The following is a 22378-nucleotide window of genomic DNA, read 5'->3' on the forward strand; positions in this document are numbered from 1 at the left end:
CTGCATGTTCTCACTCACAGGTGGGAACTGAACAATGAGATCACTTGGACTCGGGAAGGGGAACATCACACACCGGGGCCTATCATGGGGGGAGGGGGGTGGGATTGCATTGGGAGTTACACCTGATGTAAATGACGAGTTGATGGGTGCTGTCGAGTTGATGGGTGCAGCACACCAACATATGTAACAAACCTGCACGTTATGCACATGTATCCTAGAACTTAAAGTATAATAATAATAATAAATAAATAAATAAAATGTACTGAGTTGCCATGTTAGGAGTTTTTTGAGTTTTGTTTTGTTTTTTATTAAATAGACTTAAAACACAGAATAAAGTTTTCCATTTATTTATTTATTTTGTGGGGATACACCTAATTAACAGCAGAAGAAAAACAATGTACCCTGAAACTAACTGTAAATTTACTGAAGGCAGGCTTTGTCTCCCTCATTTTCTTCCCCTATTTTGTGCAGTGGTTCACGCATAGTAAGTACTCAATTAAGTTGAAAAGTAATGCATGTTTCAATTCACATTAATTTGGAGGGGTTGGACTGATTTAAGGAGCAGCTGAGATGAAAAGGCTAGCTTCGATCTTTTCTGATTTCTGGCTAGCGAGGCACACCATCTTGAAAATTTCCTCTGCTGAACCTTGCGTAACTGCTGTCCACTGTGGCATTCTTAATGTCTTGATTTGTTTCCATTTTTGCTGAAGGTAACGAGATGGTTCTCCAGTGGTTATCTTTCCAACAAGAAAACGTGCGGGGTGATTTGAAGCTGGTACTCAGTGGCTATCTCTCCCAGTCCTAGAGGCAGTGTATCTGTGGACAAATTGAAACCAATTATTAATCCAGGCCTTTCTAAGAACACTTTTCAGAAGTACAAAGGTTAGCCTTTCACTGATGACTAAAATGTTATTTCACTCAACATTTCAAAAATACAACCAGGATCTCTTATGGTGGTTGTCTAAAGCTTTATCTCCCTACTTTAAATAATGACTTTGAAATCCATCTCACCCCCAGGCACAGATCCAAGCCTAAGGAAATCAGAAATATCACATACCTGCATATTTGGAAAAGAAAGTTTCCCTACCAGGTAAGGATTCTGCATTTTCATTCCTTGCCCTTATAAGCAGGAAAAGCCCCATTCGAGGTCCCAAGCCCTACCCCTTTGTGAATAGTAAACTCCCTGCCTGTGTCCCATCCTGTGGCACCATATGGATGGCTGGGAAATAACAGTTGCAGATAGAGAAGCGTGCTGTGAAGCAATCGGACAGGCAGAAGCACATTTTCTTCAGCAAAGGCTCTGAACTAGCTAGGTGAGTCAAAGACAGAGGCACACACGAACACTTCAAACATCAGCTAGGGAGCAAAGACCCCATGAGGGCAGCATGGAAGGACCCAGTCACATCTTGTGTATTAGTTACACCATCATGGACCATAAAAGACAGGCATCTTTACAAGAAACATTTCCATTCATTCACATGCTCAAGGGCTGCTGTCTCTCTGAACTGTCTTACTGCAGACCCTGCCTCCACCACCCCTCCTTACTTAGGTCCTCTTCTCCTCAGCCTGGAATAAGGTAGCCTCCTAGCTAGGCCTAGGTCTCCTCTGCCATAGTCTCAACTCCTTCCAAGCAATGCTATCTCCTCTGGTCCTCCACCTCAGCCGTTCATTCCAGGCTCCCTCTGAGCTTGGGCCCTGGACGTCTCCACTTAAAAGGCTCAGCACTACTGTGACCTTCAACCCATCCTCATCAGAGCAGGCCATAGAGAAAAACTTCAGCCCAGAAGATAGTGAGACTGGAATTCTATATTTGATCACGAATGCATTCAGTTGCACTGACTTTACTCTACATTGCTTCTTCATTTCTCCCTGTTTTCCTAGCTCCAAACATGTTGGCTCAATCCTCAGAGCTGCTGTCTGCCCTGACTGGATTTTCTGTTTCCTACAATGCCTTATGCCTTGCCCTGAACCTAAATCTACTTGACTAGGGCCCTGATAAAACCCTTCCCTAGATTCCATTCCAGGCCCCCAGCTGTGGGCTGGGATCCAGCTGTGATTAGATTGCCTCCTTCCATGATACCACCACTCGTGACTCTAAATCTCACCTGTTATCTACAATTCTAGTGGCCCAAACCTCCTGCTAAATTAAATCTCCTCAGGTACCAACACCTTCCCTGAACCAATCCCCAAATCACCACATCCACTTGGTCACTAAGAATTGGACTGCTGGCTCATCCTAGTGAAACCAGGTTCCCAGTCCCTAATACACCTAATCTTGGCTTCCTCCTGTTCCCTGGAAACCTATGCTGCTGAGACCCTTCATAGGAACTTCCTTGCCCAGCCTAGACAAATTATAGCACTATGGTGTGTGTGTGTGTGTGTGTGTGTGTGTGTGTATGAATGATCATATGTACATGTGTGTGTATATGTGTACATGTATATATTTATATTTATATATATGTATACATACACACATATATATACACAGACACATACATATCATCATTCAGTCATTTATTAATGTATTCTTACCTCATTCCATTAAAAATGGCCTCTCCTATGGCCTAACCCCTGTCTGATTTTTGACATCTTCCACTTTCTTATTTCACTTTATTTCCTAGTCTCCAACATGAAGTTTCTGCTTCAAGCACACAGGTCTACTGACCTCTAAGCTCATTCGGAATCTTTGTTCACATCCTCTTTTCTGCCTTCTTAATTGGCTGCTTTTCATCCCTTGGCCTGGCACTTATGACACAATCTAAAAAGTCTTCCCCAAGAAAAAAATCTACATGAATTTATCCCTTATCTGTATTCCTTCAGAATAATCAATATCATACAGTTTAGTACTTGATTTTCATTAAATGTTTGGAATACATTACCTTCCCCAAAAGACTGCTAGTCCTTTGGGAACTGGGATAAAGGTCATGTCTTGTACTTGTTATGCTTTCTCCAAAGTGCCTGGTGCTGATCTCTAGAAGGAAAAGGAGAGGAAAGTTCCATCCCATCTTCTCCTTACCCCTACCCAAGCCCATCCCCAAGGAGGAAAAGACACAAAGTGACTGAATCAAGTTACCCAACTCAGTTAAGTGGGAGAAGTTTTCAGTGTGCTGGGAGAAAAAGTTAAAGCTTTAACTTCTGTTGGCTCTCTCATCTCTTTGGGGTTCATCTCTTTAAGGTTCTCACTCTCTTTGGATTGCTTCTTTCTACTTCCACATTGCTGGTGTGATAAAACTGGACTGAAACTGCCTCTGAGCTGAGCTCATCAGAGACTGCATTAGGTTTGGGGTAGGACGGCCAGGGCCCAAGTAGGCTAAGAACATATGTGTATGTATTAAATACTTGAGGTGCAGCCTGTGCTCATCTCCTCCAAGTCCCTGTGGCCACAAGAAACACTTGAGCAAGGATCTGAATGCAATTAGAATCTAAGTGTCTTCTTAATAAAAACGTACTGATTGTTCTAAAGTAAGTGTCTAAACTACATCAGAAGAGACCAAGAATTCTGAGAAACTTTGAAGTTCTGGGTCAGTGTTATTTATGATTCATATATTGAGTACATCTCTCATTGAAAACTTTAATTGTATTTTTATAAAGGCATTTCTCTAAGAACACACTTCTTACAACATAGATCTCTGAGTCTGAGATCTTTTTGAGTTAGGATGCAAGCACGACAAATCCTGGGGGTTTTGTAAGCCTTCCTGCCAAAGAAGTAAAAGCCAGTGGACTTTTACTATAAAATGTTTTACTGGCTCTTGCAGATGACCACAGTCTGCCATAGAATCATTTAATGTTCATGACACTTCACATATTTTGAATATTTAAATATATCATATGTACACTATATACATATACACATAACCTTAATTGAAAAGAATTGCATAATGAATTTAGGCATACCCCAAAGTCCTATGATCTTTCATCACTTGGAAAAGTCTGTGGTGAAAACTCCACTTTGAAACAATGTTTTTGTTAGTATGTGACTCCAAATGACAACTGTCCCCTAATACCCATGGTCCACTTCTTTTTATTGATAGAATCCTTGAATTTTAAGGGATGAATGACCACAAAAACTATATTTTCAGGCCCTCCTGGTAGCTAGCTATGGTTGATGGGATGTGAGTAGAAACTAGAATATCTTTGATTTAAACCCTTAGTACTAATATATGTGGCTCAGTCACTTCTGTGGCTGAGGTGAGAACATGCTTGTAGAAGAGAAGTCTGTGGCTTGGTGAGTGTGCATGGCCAGCAGTCTCCGATCTGTGTAGGTATTAATGTGTCAGGGCTGAGTGTTCCAGGATCTCTCTAGAGGCTGTCACGGGCTCCTGAACCAGTTGTCATTTCTGTCTTGCCAGTATATCAGGGTTGGAGAAGTGCAAGCCTTAGGACCCAGTTTCCTTTCTACCTGGTGTTTTCCTGCCAGAATACCATGGGCTGTAACTTGCCTTGAGTTGGAAGCAGTTTGCATGTACACTTGTAAATTTATTCATCTTTTTAACTTATATAAGGTTTTTTTATACACAATTCTCAATTATTTAAGCAATGACAACAAATTTTGGTTTTCTTTTGCTATGTGAGAACATTAGGCCCCAGCAACATGCTACTGTGTAAGGAAAAATGAACTGTTGCAGTTAAAACAACAGAAAAAAACTTAAGAGTACCACCTCCAAGGAGTGCCCTTAAAAAGAACACTTATGCATCTTCAGACATATTAATGAGGCCAATATCCAGGGGTAGCAGAGGTATCAGATAGAAGTGTACATCTCCCTGACCCAGCAGTCTAAACATAAGCGATCCAGCACTGCTACACCAGCCTTGCTGTGTCAAGGAGCTCCTTCTTTCTTGTTTAAGCCACTATACTTTGGTACCTCTCAACAAGAACATAGGTTAGGTTGCTGTAACAAATACAGCTCTGCCACTTTATAGCTGACCTATCTTAGACAAATTACTTAAACTCTATATTATTTTATCTGTATCTACTTCATAGAGTTGTTGTCAGCAACATTAGACTATGTCTTTTTGGGGGGATGTGGGCTGGGGGTCTCATATCCCTGGCTTCTAGCACAGTACCTGAATATAGTAAGCATTCAATAAATACTACGCTATTATTGCTGATCTTACTCATACGCCAGATCTAAACAAATAATGCCAGACCTTAACAACTCACCATTCAATATTTCCAATAAAGATCTGATATAATACAAATAATCAACATGGTGTGCATTAGAATGATCACTTTCTGACCCAAATCTTAGAAAACATGGTTTGACAAAAGATATTTTCTGACTTGTGAATTTATTTTTATGAAAACTCTTATATGTAGAACCACTGATCATCAAATTAATGAACTGATTTAACTTTTTTAAATGGATCCACTTGAATTGGGCAGTCCTGGAAAGTCAAAGGCACATTACCCCCAAGAGTACTGGTTCTGTCCCTGCCGGTTATTATTGCAAGCTTCCACTGTTCACGCATACACTGCAGAAAAGCCTGATTTTTATAACATGTTTATGATTGTGAACTTGTAATAGTACAGAATCTCAAAAAGAATAATTCTTCTGTTTTCTCAAAGGAAGATGGGCCCCTTATTTGCTTCTACAAAAATAGCATGGATGAGAGTTTTCAGGAAAACACATTTCTCTTATTGAAGAGCACTTAATAAACACACACCTGACTGCTTTCATTTCACCACAAGTGGTGCCCATTTGCCAGTCATCAAAGTAATTCAGTCTGCTCTGTTGAAGTGATGGATTCTACAAACTGTGTAAGGCTGTCATTAAGGAGAGGATAGATTATAGTCTCTATGCAGGACATTACAGTACTTACATTTCTCACCCACATAGCTTATGAAACACAGGGGAAACAAGAAGATGAAAATAAAGTTAAACATGGACTTAATGCCTTTCTCTCCCAATGAATGGAATGAGCCGGTCACTAGTCCACACTTTTTACTACTTATATATAAAGTTCCATTTCCTTCTAGTTAATATAAAAAGCTTTGATAAAGGACACAGACTATGCACAAAATTCATTACACAGTAATTTAAGTTTAACTTGCCTTTGTGCCTCTACTTTTAAAATAATACTCTTTCTTTTTTCACCCTATTTATACAGCTATTTTGCTTCTCTATAATTTTAACTTACCTGCTTAAAATTCTCATATAGAACAGAGATTATATCTAGAGTAAAATTCATTAATTTGGGTGAACTGAAAAAGACAAGCCTGAATGAATGAAAAGTCTAAAGTATGGACAGTTATCAAAAACAGCATGATAACAGCAACAGCTGACACTTGAGAGTTTATTACGTGAAAATCACTGGGCTTTTTACCTTACATTATCTCATTTAGTCCTCAAAACAGTCCTGGAGCAGGTATTATCATACCATTTTTACAAATTGGAAAACAGACTTTAAGAGATGTTAACTTTCCTAGGGCCACACAGCTACTAAGTGGTAGAACTCCTTCCAAAGTTGCAGTTGTCTGACTCCAAAGCTCGTGCTCTTTACAACCACACCAAACTGCTAGGATTTTTTCTTCAATCAATAATAATAATAATAAAAGTAATATCTCAGAGGAGGGTAACAGAACTCTAAAGTGCCAAGGAACCCTGGTTTAGTAAAAAAAAGAAAAAGAAGAAAAAGTATTTAAAGTTAGCTCACCACTTATTTTAGGCAATATTTACCTGCCATTTATGAAGTAACTACTTCACACAAGGCATTTCTATAACATTAAAACTGACCCTTACAACAACCTCCTAAAGTAGATAACTATCTCCATTTTACAGATGGAGGAAAATACTCAGTGAAGCTAAGGTCACATAGCTAGTAAGTGGCCTAGTCTTTGCACTATGCCACACTACTTCGTTATCTGTCTTATAAGGTCTTTCTTTAAAGTGCTGAAGAAGTCTGCTTTTTAAAGGAATAGTGCCATCCCCTGCAATTTTATTTATACTATTTATTAGCTCAGCAAAGTTTTAGTTCAGAGACAATGCAAAGGTAAACTTTAACCCAGGCCTTGACTTCATTTTTATAAATTCCAAATTTAGTGAGGTCCATGTTAATGGGTTTTACTGTATATGGAAAAGAGTTTAATAGTCACTTAGCACTGCTCTATCCATTAATAAATCTAAAAAGCCACACAAAGGTGAAGGAAGAACAGTGACCTCAAAACTAAAACAGATAAAGAGCACCTATAATTTGTACTCCAGCAAAACAAGTCAGAATATAAAACTGCCAATTCATAACAAATTCAATCTTACAAGTTTAAATGCTCATTCATCAATTAAAGAAAACTAACTTCATCAGACGCTCATATTAAGGAATAAAGCCATAGCAATTCAGCAATCATAATTAAAAGTTCATTTCAAATCTCTTTGGTGTGCAGTGAAATGATCTAACAGTGAGGCTGCCTGGTTCTTTTCATGGTGTTGTGTAAATGTGCACAGTATGTGGTCATTCCTAGCTGTTGAACATGTTCATCTTTGCTACTCATGCTGCACTTGTTTCTGCTGCAGATATGCTTCTGTGTACACACTGAGTGAGAAACATGTACAAGATAAGACAGTGAATAAAGCACATGTCTGCAGCACTGTTCCCACCACGCCTACAGCCAGTTCCATAATATACAGGGGATTTTTTTTTCCCCTTGTAGGTCATCACCATACTGAAAATATTCTAAATAAATCCTATAGGCTTCAGAGGGGGCCACCTGAAGCACTTAGAATCCCACAACTCTGTCAAGTTGCATCACGCTTTTTTTCTTTTCTTTTCTTTTCTTTTCTTTTCTTTTCTTTTCTTTAGGCTAGCTTGTGAAAGAGCTGCCACATGCCTCTCTGCAAGAGAAACAGCCTTGGGACATAAGCAAAACAATCCAGGTAAAGGATAACCAACTATTTTTTAGGCCTGATGCACTGTGGAATAGGTGGCAGAAGCAGATTTCAGGTCCCTTGTAGTCTGGCCAGAATCTCAATAGGTCACCTACTTACTGGTGACTGACAGCCAAGGCCTAAAGGGGGCCAGCTTGCCAAGGACTATCTTGAGGTTTGCAGTCTTGGTCACCCAGAGTGAACTAATCTCTCGTAGCTATTCTCTATAAAGTACAAAAAAATAAACTTCCCATCTGTAATCCCAGCACTTTGGGAGGCCAAGGCAGGCAGATCACAAGGTCAGGAGATCGAAACCATCCTGGCCAACATGGCGAAAACCCGTCTCTACTAAAAATACAAAAATTAGCTGGATGTGGTGGCACACACCTGTAGTCTCAGCTACTTGGGAGGCTGAAGCAGAGAATCGCTTGAACCCAGGAAGCAGAGGTTGCAGTGAGCCGAGATTGCACCACTGCAGTCCAGCCTGGCAAAAGAGTGAGACTCCGTCTCATAAAAACAAACAAACAAACAAACAAATAAATAAAAACTTCCCTACTATATGAATGTAAATTTATCCAAATATCTGGGACTCCCATAATTTGCTAACCCCTTATCTGTGTTACCTGATTGGTTTGTCCACCAGGCTCAGCACAGTATTACGTTAGGATTCAGCCTTTCACTTTCACTACCAACTCCCTTGGCCACAGCATCATAATTGCTACCATTTCTTTTATAATCAATTTTGATTTCAAGTCACTGGAAAGCATTACTGAAAAATAATACGGAGTTTCACTCTCTGGACTATTCAATGTCATAGCAAGAAAAAAATCTTCCTGGATGTGCTGGATAAACAGCACTCTCAGAATCCTTCCCAACCTATAAGTTCCTCATTATTAAACAAATACCTAGAAATACTACTTCTCCGAATCTATCTTACAGTAATAGCCGCACAAGTTCACAAAAACAAAAACATTACCATGTTCACTACAGTGTTATTTGCAATAGCAAAAGTGTTAAGTGATCTAAATGGCCAACAGTTGAAGGATGATTAATTACGGACCATCCACACTCGGGAACACTGCACAGCCATTAAAAATAATATAGCATGCCTCTATTTACTGGCATGAAGCTATGTTCAGTGAAAAAAGGATGATGGACAAAATGTATAGAGTGATACCATATTTGGAAAAAATACAACTGTGTATATACAGAAACATATGTGTACAAAGAGAAATTATATGAAAAATATATCTTAGAGATGTGTAAGTATAAATACGTAGTTATGTATATTTCTGCTATGTGATATTCAAGTAAAAACATTTCTATTGCTGGGCACAGTGGCATGTACCTGCAGTCCCAGTTACTTAGGAGACTAAGTCAAGAGAATCGCTTGAACCCAGGAGTTTGAAGCTATAGTGTGCGAAGACAGTGCCTGTGAATAGCCACTGCACTCCAGCCTAGGCAACACAGCTAGACTCTACCTTTAAAAAAGGTTTCTAGGCCGGGCGCGGTGGCTCAAGCCTGTAATCCCAGCACTTTGGGAGGCCGAGATGGGCGGATCACGAGGTCAGGAGATCGAGACCACCCTGGCTAACAGGGTGAAACCCCGTCTCTACTAAAAATACAAAAACTAGCCGGGCGAGGTGGCGGGCGCCTGTAGTCCCAGCTACTCTGGAGGCTGAGGCAGGAGAATGGCGTAAACCCGGGAGGCGGAGCTTGCAGTGAGCTGAGATCCGGCCACTGCACTCCAGTCCGGGCGACAGAGCGAGACTCCGCCTCAAAAAAAAAAAAAAAAAAGTTTCTATTATATACTTATATAAATATATATTTGCATATGCATAGAAAAATCAGAAAGGATATACATTAATAGTGGTCACTTCTGGAAAGTGAGTTTGGAAAGACAGAACTTTAAGTTTTTACTTGGACATATATGTGCTGAGGTTTCTAAAGGATTCTGCAAAATTGACACCCCTTTCCTTTCCTAGGTTCTAAGCAAATAAAGAAATAATACAAAAATAAAAACAGATGAGGGACCAGAATATAACCTTTATTACTGATTGAAGCCAAGGTGGAGGAGGTAGCTTAGTCTGAAATCCAAAACATACATGGCTAAGCTATAGAATTATATCATCTTGGGGCTGGGCATGGTGGCTCATGCCTGTAATCCCAGCAATTTGGGAGGTAGAAGTGAGTGGATCACTTGAGATCATGAGTTCGAGACCAGCCTGACCAGCAGGTGAAACCCTGTCTCTACTAAAAATACGAAAATTAGCCAGGCATGGTGGTCCACACCCATAATCCCTGCTATTCCGAAGGCAGAGGCACGGATCACTTGAATCGAAGAGGTGGAGATTGTAGTGAGCCAAGATTGCGCCACTGCACTCCAGCCTGGGCAACAGAATGAGACTACCTAAAAAATAATAATAATTATTACATCATCTTGGCAGGCCGGGACAGTAAAAGCTGGGGTGAGCCCCCAGCCTTTGGGAAAATGTGTGCTCTTGATAGGCAGGCCCTTCTCCAGATAGAATGAGCATGGCAGTAAGCTGAGCTAGCCTACTTATTCAACCCATATTTACCAATTAGGTAAGTCACTCCCCTATAGAGTAGAGTGAGAAAGAGGGTCTGTCAAGTAGGAGTATTGTCTTTGTCTGAGAAGGTAGTTTCAGCACATCTGGGGTGGCTGAATCCAGGCTGCAAAGGGTTAAAGAGTGAATGGTGAAAAGGCAGAGACTACAGAGTAGACAAGACAAGAAGAATTGAAAGAAAGGAGGCTGGGAGCAGGGAATTTAAAAAATGATATTTTTAAAGGAAGAGGCCAACAAAATGTCACAGGTGGAAAATGGAAGAGAGAAAATAATTTACAGGGAGAGTCTAAACATAGTGATGGAATCATGGACATAAGTGAATGTGGCCACCTCTTACTGAGACATGAACAAAAGGGAAGGAAGAGAAGTTGAGTTCTTATCGCAGGACCAATTCTGTAAAAAGAAGGATAGATCCAAAGCTAAATCCAGAAAACAAAAAATAAACTTGCAGACTGCCAAAGAGCTGGCTGTGCTACAGTCATGACAAAACTCGGCAGAACCAAGACCTACTTGTAAATGTTTTATCAAACTGGGAAAATACAAGAAATATGTGATTTATTATTTCTAAGACTGCTTAGATTAGTATTGATATATACATACTCTCCATATTATCCAAAATCATGCTTCATAACATCAGTTGATTTACACGCTCCTTTGTCCCTGGGAGCCCTAAGGAATAAAGTTTTTCATAAGAAACTTTGAGTGATTTAAACTTGACTGGCTCTGTGCAATTTTTCATTGCAATTCTGGCTACCATTCTACCATATGCCCCAAATCACAATGCAGTATAAAGTAAAATCAAACAGACCAAGTATTGGTGGGAAGATTCCTAGTCTACAAGTCTGGCTCCATACTTCTAACTGATAGAGACTGAAATGTCTGCACTGGAAATGTTTCTGTATTTCCACTGATCTATTTTCATGCCATGGTTTCAACGGCTTCAGAAAAGGCTTCTTCTGGTAAACAGATTCCTCTTTCCTCTAAGTTAAAAAAAAAAAAAAAGAGGGAAAAGCTTCGTATTTTCCAACAGTCCCCAAAGTTATATTCTTTATCAGGTTTTAAGGTTATGTTCCAAGTCTCCATTCTTCGGTGTGGTTTAGCTTTACAACCAGCTGCCCCCTCTTCACTAGCAGTTTTTGACGTCATCCAGGCTTTGCAAAATGTGTGCTACAGCCCCTACTCAGGCTTCTCAGCTGCTATGAAAGTTATACTGCATTTGGTTAAGTGTGGAGGCTGGCACCAGGGAGGATCCATGATGGTGATTATCATGCAAATCAGCCTCCTGCAAGTCAAGCTCCTCTGCGGAGGCCTTCCAGCTCTGCTTCCCCCAGGGCCGCTCCATTGTCCCCAGCATAAAGCTAACCATCTTGGCTGACACTGGACACTGCTGAGATTGGTTCTCCTGACATAGATTAGTGGGCAGCAATGAATCTTTCACTTGGGGTAGAAATATGATTTTATTTAAGAAAATAACCATACATAATTGGGCTTCTGTCACTTTAAATTTTAATGGTAAGAGTAATATGGAGGCTTCTGAAACTTTAAATTATGGCTTTCAGAAGCTTCACACTGAATCTTTCAATTATTCTCTGTAAGTACTTTCTCAAAGCATGTGCCACCATGACATTGATATCACAATTCAAATCTAAATTCAAAACTGACTGCAAGGCTATGAGCTATGTGCTGGCGTGCATGCTGCCTCATTTTATCTTTGAACATCTGACGAGGCGAATCAAGAGACGCTCTCCCGGAGCCCAGCCAGCTGTTTGCCAAATATTCAAATGCTCTGACATGCAGAAGAGCCTTTCAGATTTCCCCACATCAAAATTAGCAATGACCCCCTATTTTTCCCATTAGCTTCTGGCTCACCTACATCCTTTCACGCAGGCCCACCTGACTCACTCAGCTAAGTGCTTGCTCTTGCTCACCTCTCGGGTTCCCGACTCCAGCAATTGGATCTGGTGTGTGCTGCAGAATGGCAGCCAGTTCAGACAAAACCATGGGGGAGAGTTTTCAAGTCGGTGTTTCCTTGAAGTGGATCTGAAAGAGTGGCTGAGCTGATATTTGCAGTAGTAGGAAGGCAGAGAGCAAAGACAGCATGCAGGTTTTACTTGACAATACATTCATTAGGCTGGAGCAAAAAATGGAATTGGAAAGACAGTAGCCAGGGGAAAGGGAAAAGGCTTTGCTTTTCCTTTTATTTTGGTGTCAACTTCCTTGTTATATATCCATTTTATCATTTTTAATATTTGTATCTTCATATTAAAACAAATGGAAAGGAATCTTTTTCTCTATAGGTCTAGCTTTAGACTGCTTCAACTATTTTTAAACATGTCCCCTACCTCAGTAAACACAGCACCACATTTACAACTGTAAATAACTAATTCAGTTGCACTTTGGTTAATCTACAATGAAAGACAACCCTTCTTTCACATTTCAAAAGTCCTGGAACAATTTTCCTCAGCTGGATGACTTAGAACAGAGGCTGTGGACAGCACCTGGGGAGTTTAGAATGGGAAAGGGACTAAGGTGCCAAGTGGTCAAGACAACAGCCCCTACCCCAGCGGCTGGCAAAATTTCCTGAAGCTGGACATCAAAACCCGGGCCAGCTGGGTGAGGGGCTCCTTCACTCCTTCCGGAAAAGCTGGGTCTTTACTTGTTCATTTCTTATGATGTGTTTATACTTGGACAGAAGGGGCACAGCAGGAATGCTTTCAGGGCACATTTAGGGGGAAGCCACTCTCACAGGAATTGTGAATACCAGATGTCAAACAAACCTGTGCTGCTGAGAATTCTCTGAGCAGGACACAAGGGGCACCACATCACATCTGAGAAAACTCTGCTGTCCTGATCCGGGGCTTCTCCTTAGCTGCAGGCAAAGACAGGTAGAAATCCTTTCATTTTAATAATAATAATAATAAAAAAGAAGCTGCTAGTGTGAGCATAAAATTACCTAACAACTAGATGGGCTGATGGCATTCCAGTTCTGCCAGTAAAGTCTATTCATTCTCTCAATTCAAATCAGCATAAGGCAAGTAACTTGCCTCTAGGAACCATAGGTGGCAGAGGCAGGAGGCCCACACATGGAGTGGCCATAAAACAGACATCAGTCAACAGCCTTACCCCAGCATTATTTCCTGAATACAGGCTCAAACATTGCTTTGCACTGAGATCAGGATTATGATGCCCAAGTAGGCACTGTTGTAAGCTACTGACCATGGACAGAGAAAATTTTAAAAATCCACACTGATTTCCAAGCCCAAAGTAGTACAATTACAAATCTTGTCTAACTTTAATACTGAAGGCTTGTGGAGTGTTTCAAATACAAAACAGTTCTACATAAATCATTCACTCAAATCTTTACTGTTCTCCTATTATATGCCAAGTACTATACTTTCATGAGTCAGCATTGGTTAAATAATCATCTTAATACTACTAGATTTCTCTGCAAAATTTAGCACTGTGGCTCACATCTTTACTAATTCCTCTTCCACGGTCTTCATTTCATTAAACCCGTAAGGAGAGAGCAGCAGTATAGCAAAATCACCTGGAGGACATATTTTTCACACTGCACAGATCCCCTCCACTCCCATTTGAGAATCATTACATATGTGAACCCCTCACTATTTCTAGCTGGAGTAAGTTATTTCTCTTAAGAGTCTGGGGATGAAAAAAACAAAAGCTGGAGATCTCTGTACCAAATACTTTCTCTAGATGATATCATCTACTCTCATGACTTCAACTACGTGCCAACTACACACTGATGATTTCAAAAATAGTATTTTAAGCCCAGACCCACATGTCCAAATGCCTAGCACACCTGTTTTCAAATGACCTACCATCGCAAACTCTACATTATATTTTCTAATATATATTTTATAATTTATATCAAATTAAATCATAAATTATATAATTTATATTTTTCTCTCCTTCTTCTTAATAGTATTAGTATTTACTATACGATCCAAGGTAACTAGTCATATTTACACTCCTTCTCCTTCACACTTCCCATTCTCATCCCACATAGATCAAATCTGTCACCAGGTCCTTTCTCTTCTTCCTCAAGAATACATTTCAAGTGTATCTACCTACCATTTACTATATTCCGCTTGGACCTCTGCATTAGCCTCCTCACTCCCCTCTACCAGCAGCCTCTGCACATCAAACTATTCTCCACGTGCTTCTGATTCGTACTGATTAAAGCAGGAAATCCTTAAATGCACTCCTCATAATATACAAGATGATTTCTGATAGCAAACAGACCAATTTCTTAAATATTCATATTTTAATATGTTTCAAAAAACAGAATTAACACATCAAACTGGGTGCCAACTTAAGTTTGCTTTAAAAATAAATTTCAGTATAAAACTCGTGCAATTTAAAGAAAAATTAATCTATTCAGGTAGTGTGAGATGTTTTAAAAAAGATAAAAGCAGTACATGAATCAATGACGTTGGGAAGCTTGGTACTAGAAAGTAGGTCTAAACTCCTTAATATGGTATCAGATATCTTAAACTCCTTAACATTCTCTTCATTTTTAGCTTCTCCCTCTCCTACATTTCCCATACTCTACATGTAAGTTCTGTGTATCACCTTTGCTGAAAAACAAAACACCCCAAATTTACTAGCTAAAACAACATTTTATTTAGTTAATAAGTCTGTGAATGGGCTGGGCAGTTAGTTCTGTATGAGCTGACACCCCAGAGAGATTGGGGGAAATCTGGGCTGACAACTGATTTCCCCTGGACTCTCCCATGTGTTTGTGATCAAATGGTGGTTCAGCTGGTAACTAGATGATCTCACTCGCATGTTTAGCAGTTCGATGACTGTTGGCAAGAGCCTCAGTTCTTTTCTGGGTGACCACTCATCCTGCAGCACAGTAACCTGGGCTCACTGACAATACGGTCACAGGGTTCCAAGTGCAGAAGCCCCAGTGCAAGAGTCTCTGCGCTGTTTGCTAATAATCCACTGGTAAAAGCAAGTCATATGATCAACCCAGATTCAGTATGGAGAAAGAGACTCCACCCCTTAATGGATGGATCTGCAATGTCACTTTGCCAGGAGTTAGAAGCAGGAAAGGGAAATTGGTAACTGTTTTTAAAATCAAACAACCCTTCCCATCCACCAAATATGCCAGGCATATTCACACACACGCTCCTACTGTTCCCATCACTTAAAATGAACTCTCAATTTCCTACTGTCCTTCTGGAAAATCCTTATTGCTTGTCCTTCAAGGCTCTGATCAAATATAGCATTCCCTGACACCTTCCCTCAAGGCATAATTAATTATTCCCTCATATGTTCCCATGATCCCTTGCATTGCCTCTATTATATCATTTAGTGAATTGTATTAGTTATTTATAACGTCTTATACAGTCTTTCTCCTTAAATAGACTGTCTTTGTACCACCAGCATCTAGCACAATGTCTGGCAAAGAACAGGCATTCAATAAATGTTCAAGAAATTAAATTACTTTAAAACAAAGATTAAAGTCTCAAGTCTCCCTGGAATATGCCTACATTAAAACAGATTTCAGGTGCAAATACAAAATTGGCCTCATGAGTTAGCAGAACTAATTAGATCCATCTCACCTATTTTTTTTTTTTGATAGACTCTCACTCTGTCATCCAGGCTGGAGTGCAGTGGTGCCATCTTGGTTCACTGTAACTTCTGCCTCCCGGGTTCAAGGTATTCTTGTGCTTCAGCCTCCCAAGTAGCTGGGATTACACGTACATTTCACCATGCCTGGCTAATTTTTGTATTTTTAGTAGACACGGGGTTTCACCATGTTGGCCAGGCTGGTCTCAAACTCCTGATCTCAAGTGACCCTTCCACCTTGACCTCCAAAAGTGCTGGAATTACAGGTGTCAGCCACCACACCCGGCCCACCTCATCTCATAAGCATTTTTTCCTGTGGGACTGGCACAAAGCCTGAACTTCCAGCATAATTTATTCAAGGTCTGAACATGTTTTGACATAATATAAACAACATAGGTTCTGGAGTCAAAAATACTACTAGGATTCAAAACCTAACTACTTGTGTGATACTGACAATTCATTTTGTGCATGTCTCTGCACTACTTTTTTCATCCATACAATTATCTGTGTTGCAGTAACCCATGTAAAGCAGCTAGCACAGTACCTGCCATACACCCAACACTTATATCAAATCACAAAGTCTCCTGTTTAAAAAGCAAATGCCTCTGGCAGGGGGTAACCGCAAGCCCTTTTTATTGCCATCTGAGGAGAGTGGGAAAAAGGTAAAAGGAAGAAGAGTGTCAAAGTAAAGAGTGGCAGATAAACAACTTCGCAGTTTTACTGAGAGCTGGACTTGTGGCTAGTAATTAAACAGTTACATCAGTTTTTAGAGACCCTACCAAGTAATAAAAGGCTCCCCACCTAGGGCATATAATGACCATTTCTGGTAATACAGGACTTGGGAACTGCATAATTTAGGACTCTGGGACTTGCATAATTTTTGCTGGGCATCAATATGCCCATACTTGCATAATTTTTCTGGGCATTGATATGGAATCACCATTTGTAAGTATACCTAGGCAAGACTACTGAAGAGTTAGTTAAGGAAGAAACGGAGTTATTTAAATGTTACTCTGATCTTTTTCATGTATAATCCTTTGCCCTTGTCCTTCATTTAAAAGGGGCAACTGTAATTGTAGTAAACAAATTTTTTCCTCCCTACCTAAGGATACAATTTTTTTAAATGAGAAAAATTTAAAGAACACTACAAAACACACAATTATAAACTGTAAATTATATCACTTCTAAAGGAAATGTTGCCACTGAAATCAAAATAAAATGATTTTAGACACACATATCATTTCAAAGTAAAGCCAAGTTTTAATAAAATGTTTAATTTTCCAAAATCCAAGCAGGAACTCCTATGAGAAGTCCCTATACTTGTCCCTCCTGAGGCTGTTCTCACATCTCAGTGACAACCCTGAAACATTTCTGCATTTTGGGAGCACTAAACCAATCTAGTGTTCACATCTAGCCCTGTAAATGAGACTCCACTGTTACCCATGATCTTTCACCCCAGCTACATTGTAAACTTCCTGGTATCCAAGATTCTGTTTTCTGTATTTTCCTAGTCCACCTCTCCCTACCCTCAGCACTCAGATTTGTACTCAATAATTGTTAATTCATGGCTGACAAGGAAATGTATAAATAGCACTTGCTGACAGTAAATTCTTTGGTCTGTCCAAGTTCAGACCAAGACCTCTAAAGATCCTAAAGACTGAAATGACTATGGTGCCCCACATTCACATGTAAATTTAAAAAATACTAAACTATAAAGGACAAAATTTACATATATGTTTTTAAATTAAAACAGTTTCTAATGGCAAAATTCTAGGTAAGTTCATCAAAGGCTGAACTCTTCTTCATTCTTTTCCCTCCCCATTGTGAGAGCATACATGTGTATGTGAAAGAGAGAGAAAAAGAGAGAGAGAGAGAGGTGGGGGGAGAGGGAGCGAGGGAGGATGAATGTGTCTGTGACTTCCAGCACTTTGTCTGCTATAGGGTACTCCAATTCTGGGTCCACTTCATAAACTATATCAAAATACTAAATATGGTTATGGATGCTATACAGTATAGAATGAGAAATCAAATAATTGCCTAAATCCATATGCATATTTGCTTTTCTCTTGTTAAGTATCCAAATCCTATTTCAGGTTTGTAGTAAGACAGCTTAAGATAATATAAATAGAAGCAATGTAATATATTGTTTCACCTGCTCTTACAATTGTATTATGGTTGTGTGTAGAAAAGGAGGTACAGCAAATGATTGTCAGCAAATCACTCATAAAAATGTGAGAAGCCCAAGTTCTTTGCATTTTATTTCATTAGACACCAATATTTGATAAAAGCAACAAGCACCAAATTATATTAATATAAACCTTCCATAAATAATGTTCACAGCAGTCACAAAGTTTTAAATGCAGATGCTAATTACAGTGCCAAATCAAAACTACCATATTTCAATTAAAACTATTTTCACTTGTAATGTGATTATCTTATTCATAGTAACAGATATTAATATTTCTATCAAACCTGAATGGGTTGTGCTTAGCCATAATTGTTCCAATGGATCTGTTTCCACTCTTGTATTTTAAAATGCAAGTGTGCTCCATAAGAGTTAGTTTATCCTGATGTACCCAGGGAGACTTTTGTCTTGTAATAGAAAATGTTTGGCTATGTAGGGAAATGGCATCAGAAAAATCAGGAAATGCTTGTGATTGTATAGGTACTTCATTTCTGTATAGGTACTTCATTTCTGATTATTTCTGATTACTTTTAAAACAGTAAAAATTTTAAACCCTATACTTGCATTGAAGTACAGCTAGAATGCAAATTTAGTAATAAAACTGAATAATTTAGTAGCTTGTTTTGTGATCAGGTCTGACTGGTCCTCTCTAAGACGTATCCAATTTTTTAAAATTCCTTTTGTGGCTTTGAACTAGGAGTGGAGTACATATTATGTCCATTAAATAGGAAGCCGCAGATTACTTGAACAAATAATATTATGGCTTTGTAGAATGACTAATGGTCTTTGCAACGGCCCAGACTGGTTTTATCTTTCTTAAGATTTTATCACTGATTTGTTCTTAGTCATGTGCAGTCACTAAAGGCAGCAGAGGTAACAACTGTTTGATGTATGATACTTGAGCCACTTTTGTCAGAGCTGCATTTATTTTTATGCTATACTCATTCTTGGTACTCTTATATTTACATGGTTCTTTTACTTTATTTTTTTCTTGTTTCCAGTGATGGGTCAAACAGATACAGCAATTATAATAACATTAACCTCTAAAACTCTATAAAATAACAAATATCTACTTCCTTGCAAGGGATGGCTTTCCATTGCAGATTAAATAAATGACCACCGAAGCAAGCATCCTAATATAAGAGTTTAACTCTTTGTTCACTGCCATATTTGCACAGCTTACAAAATATCCCTTACCTTTTAGCATATATTGTCAATTTCAATTCAATCCATCCTTTACAATCTGCAGCAAGTCACAGAAGTGCTCTTCTAGTTGAAAGGAAATTTCAAGGGAGGAGGGATGTGGAAAAACACATTTAATTTATTCTATTGAAAGGGGACATTCTAAATGGTTTCTGAGCTCTTTTGCATCTTCTTACACACTGCAAATCAGCTCAGATATCTTAATCAGTGGCTATAAACATATCCTTATCAGTAACATATTCATGAAAGATGGTATGTGTATGAGCTGCAAAATGTTTGGCAGAGACCCAAGAATACAAAAGAAAGAATATGGTAAAGAATTGATGGGATATCTTTGTGTTTCAACCCTATTCATTCTGGGAATTTTCTATCATCTCCTTTTGTTCCATTTGGAAGGATAATAGACAAACCAACAGAATGTCAGGTTTCTGTGACTTGGTTTCATCTATACACAGTCACACATATTGTACAATGATCCAGGATGGAAGCATATCTGTACACACTGATGAATGTAAGTACATAATATATACCTTCTTGTGTCTCTCTCTAAATTTTTCTATTTATGATATTATTTTATACAGAGTTTAGTGCTTTTCTGTTTTGACAATCTAAGCACTGTCTAAACATTGTTTCACGAAATCAAGAGAGTCCTTGACAATTAATTTTTGTAGTCAATGGTCTTCTCAAAATGGGCAACTCCCCTTGGAACTCAGGAGCCACAACAGCAGACTGTGTGAGTGAGGGAGCGAGACAATTCATTAGCCGATTCTGCAGCAACTCAGAGTGGCGGGGGATGTCAGCCCCTGCTCTGGTGCTTCAATACTAATGAGAGTCATTGCATATTCATAACCCCAAATACAGTCAGCTTCTTGTAAAAACTTTTGTCACCCAGGCTTCATGGCAAGAGCAAAGCACTGCACTCTTCGTGTCGTGGCACTTCCGCCAAGTGAGAGTGAGAGCAAGATTGATTGTTTTGCAACGCTGCCTGACGGCGAACTAAAAGATGCTGCCCCAAGGGTTCTAAAACTGCTTAGTTTGATTGCAAAGCTCCAAATAATCAAAGAAACAAAAAGGAGGCATTGGTGGTGAATGTGTGTGTCGATATATACATATACACACATATACACCATTACATTAAAAATATATCAAAAAATACTCCAAACAAGAAATTTGGCTTATTCAGTATTCAGAGTAATTATCTGTTAGGAATGTAAAATTCTGACATCAATTCTTATTATGCTGAAAGAATGGTGTGCCCCAGTAAATTTGTTCTCATGTTGCAGAAATGCCATGGCATATCTTAATAGAAACAAATTTCTAAAACTGTCTGAAGTTTCCCGTCATTATCAATACCAAAGCTTAGTGAACTGAACCTGTCAGTTCTGCCAAATCTAGACCTACCTGGAATCCAATTCCTCAGGCACCTTTTTGTGTTGTCACTGTCTCTCTTGCTTTATCATCATCATCATCATCATCACCATCATCATCATCACCACGATGAGTGTCCAGAAATGAGCCATCCAGTGTGCCTGCCAGGAAATCCTAAAGGGCCAGCACTATACCATTTGACCCCAAAATACCTCTGTTTGGGGTAGCTACCAGCATCCCCTGGAGTCAGAGAAGGGAAATGTATGTTTCAGCACCCACTTTGAAAAAGCCTTGAGCATTTTTTCACTCGTAATGATGTCTTCAGCTGGAATGCCAGCACAGTTACACATTTTTCTGACAGGCATACAGGCTATAAACTACCCATAAAAATTAAATAAAACAGGACAGTGAAAGAAAACTTTCTAAATTTGATCACACTTGAGTTGTTTAAAGTTATTTTCAGATGCATAATGTGTATAAATATCTGCATAGCTAAAGACAAATCAGGACTACTGAGATGATGATGGGGGGAGATGATGAGGTGTTGTGGGGGATGGGTCTCACCAAACTGTTTTATATCTTAGTCACAGACACAAGCTTTGAAAATAGACGGATTTGTGTTTATGATTGATTGAGGTAACTGATTATCCACAGATATTTTAAGTGTTGAGACATTAAATTGTCAGCTCTATCAGTTTGATTGCAGTAAAACATGAAAACATTGACTTTTGTCTAGTTAGAGAAATTTATTTTTCCCAGAATGACAATCCTTTAAGTAGATGCCAGGCAGCTTGCCAGATTTCCATGTCATACATTGAAGTTTGCAAATGCAACCCATATTTTCAAGTGTTTTTCAAGGTGCAATGAATGGTGCATAGGTCTTTTGCAAATAGTCTTGTAATAAACAGAATCCTGCAGTATGCTTCATTCTGTAAACCCAAGAAAAGTATTTACTCATTTTGAAGATGAAAAACACATTTTTCTTTGTATCAATGAAGTATATGTTACCAGTGCTCTTCACTTACTTAAAGTATCTCTCAAAAATAAAATAACCCTCTTTGGACCATCACACTGTAAATGAGTTTGATTAATATGTTTTATAAGCCTGAAATAAATGCTCATCATAACTGTCAGTAAGCTGACAGCTTTCAAAAGTCTTTGTTCCCATAATGAGTAATTTTTCTGATCTTCTTTAAATTACCAGCCTAAAAGGAAGATGTTTAAATCAAGTAAATTCTACCAAAATTTGATTGCTGTTAAAGTAATTTCGTATTCTGAATCCCTGCATGCACTATATGTATGTATACTACTTGACAAAATAAAAATACCACATCTTATTTGTTATTATTTCTTGTTAGAACACCTGTGCTTTTCATTGGGCAGAACTGTGGTTCAGTGTTTAAGACCTAGTCCATTATAAGAATAAAAAATGTCAGATGTTATATATAGTCAATTCTTTTAGTAAAATTTGACTAGGAAATCATAACTAGACCTGAAGATTTCAATGAAAACACCAGTCAAAAAACAGACATGGTCATTAATTCTACTGAAACACCAACATCTCTGTATTTGCTGCA

At 38.9% G+C, this 22378-nt stretch overlaps 1 long non-coding RNA gene across 1 annotated transcript in view; it reads right to left on the reverse strand.

The window, feature by feature from the left end:
• The window catches only part of LOC105513408, a 167834-nt gene that overhangs the window by 12583 nt on the left and 132873 nt on the right, over window positions 1–22378 (reverse strand). The window contains exon 7 of the long non-coding RNA XR_001002023.1: window positions 260–816. This is a non-coding gene — a long non-coding RNA (uncharacterized LOC105513408). The remainder of the gene's footprint in view (window positions 1–259; window positions 817–22378) is intronic.

The sequence above is a fragment of the Colobus angolensis genome, unplaced genomic scaffold, assembly GCF_000951035.1.
Source record: "Colobus angolensis palliatus isolate OR3802 unplaced genomic scaffold, Cang.pa_1.0 Scaffold23, whole genome shotgun sequence".
Lineage (NCBI taxonomy): Eukaryota > Metazoa > Chordata > Mammalia > Primates > Cercopithecidae > Colobus > Colobus angolensis.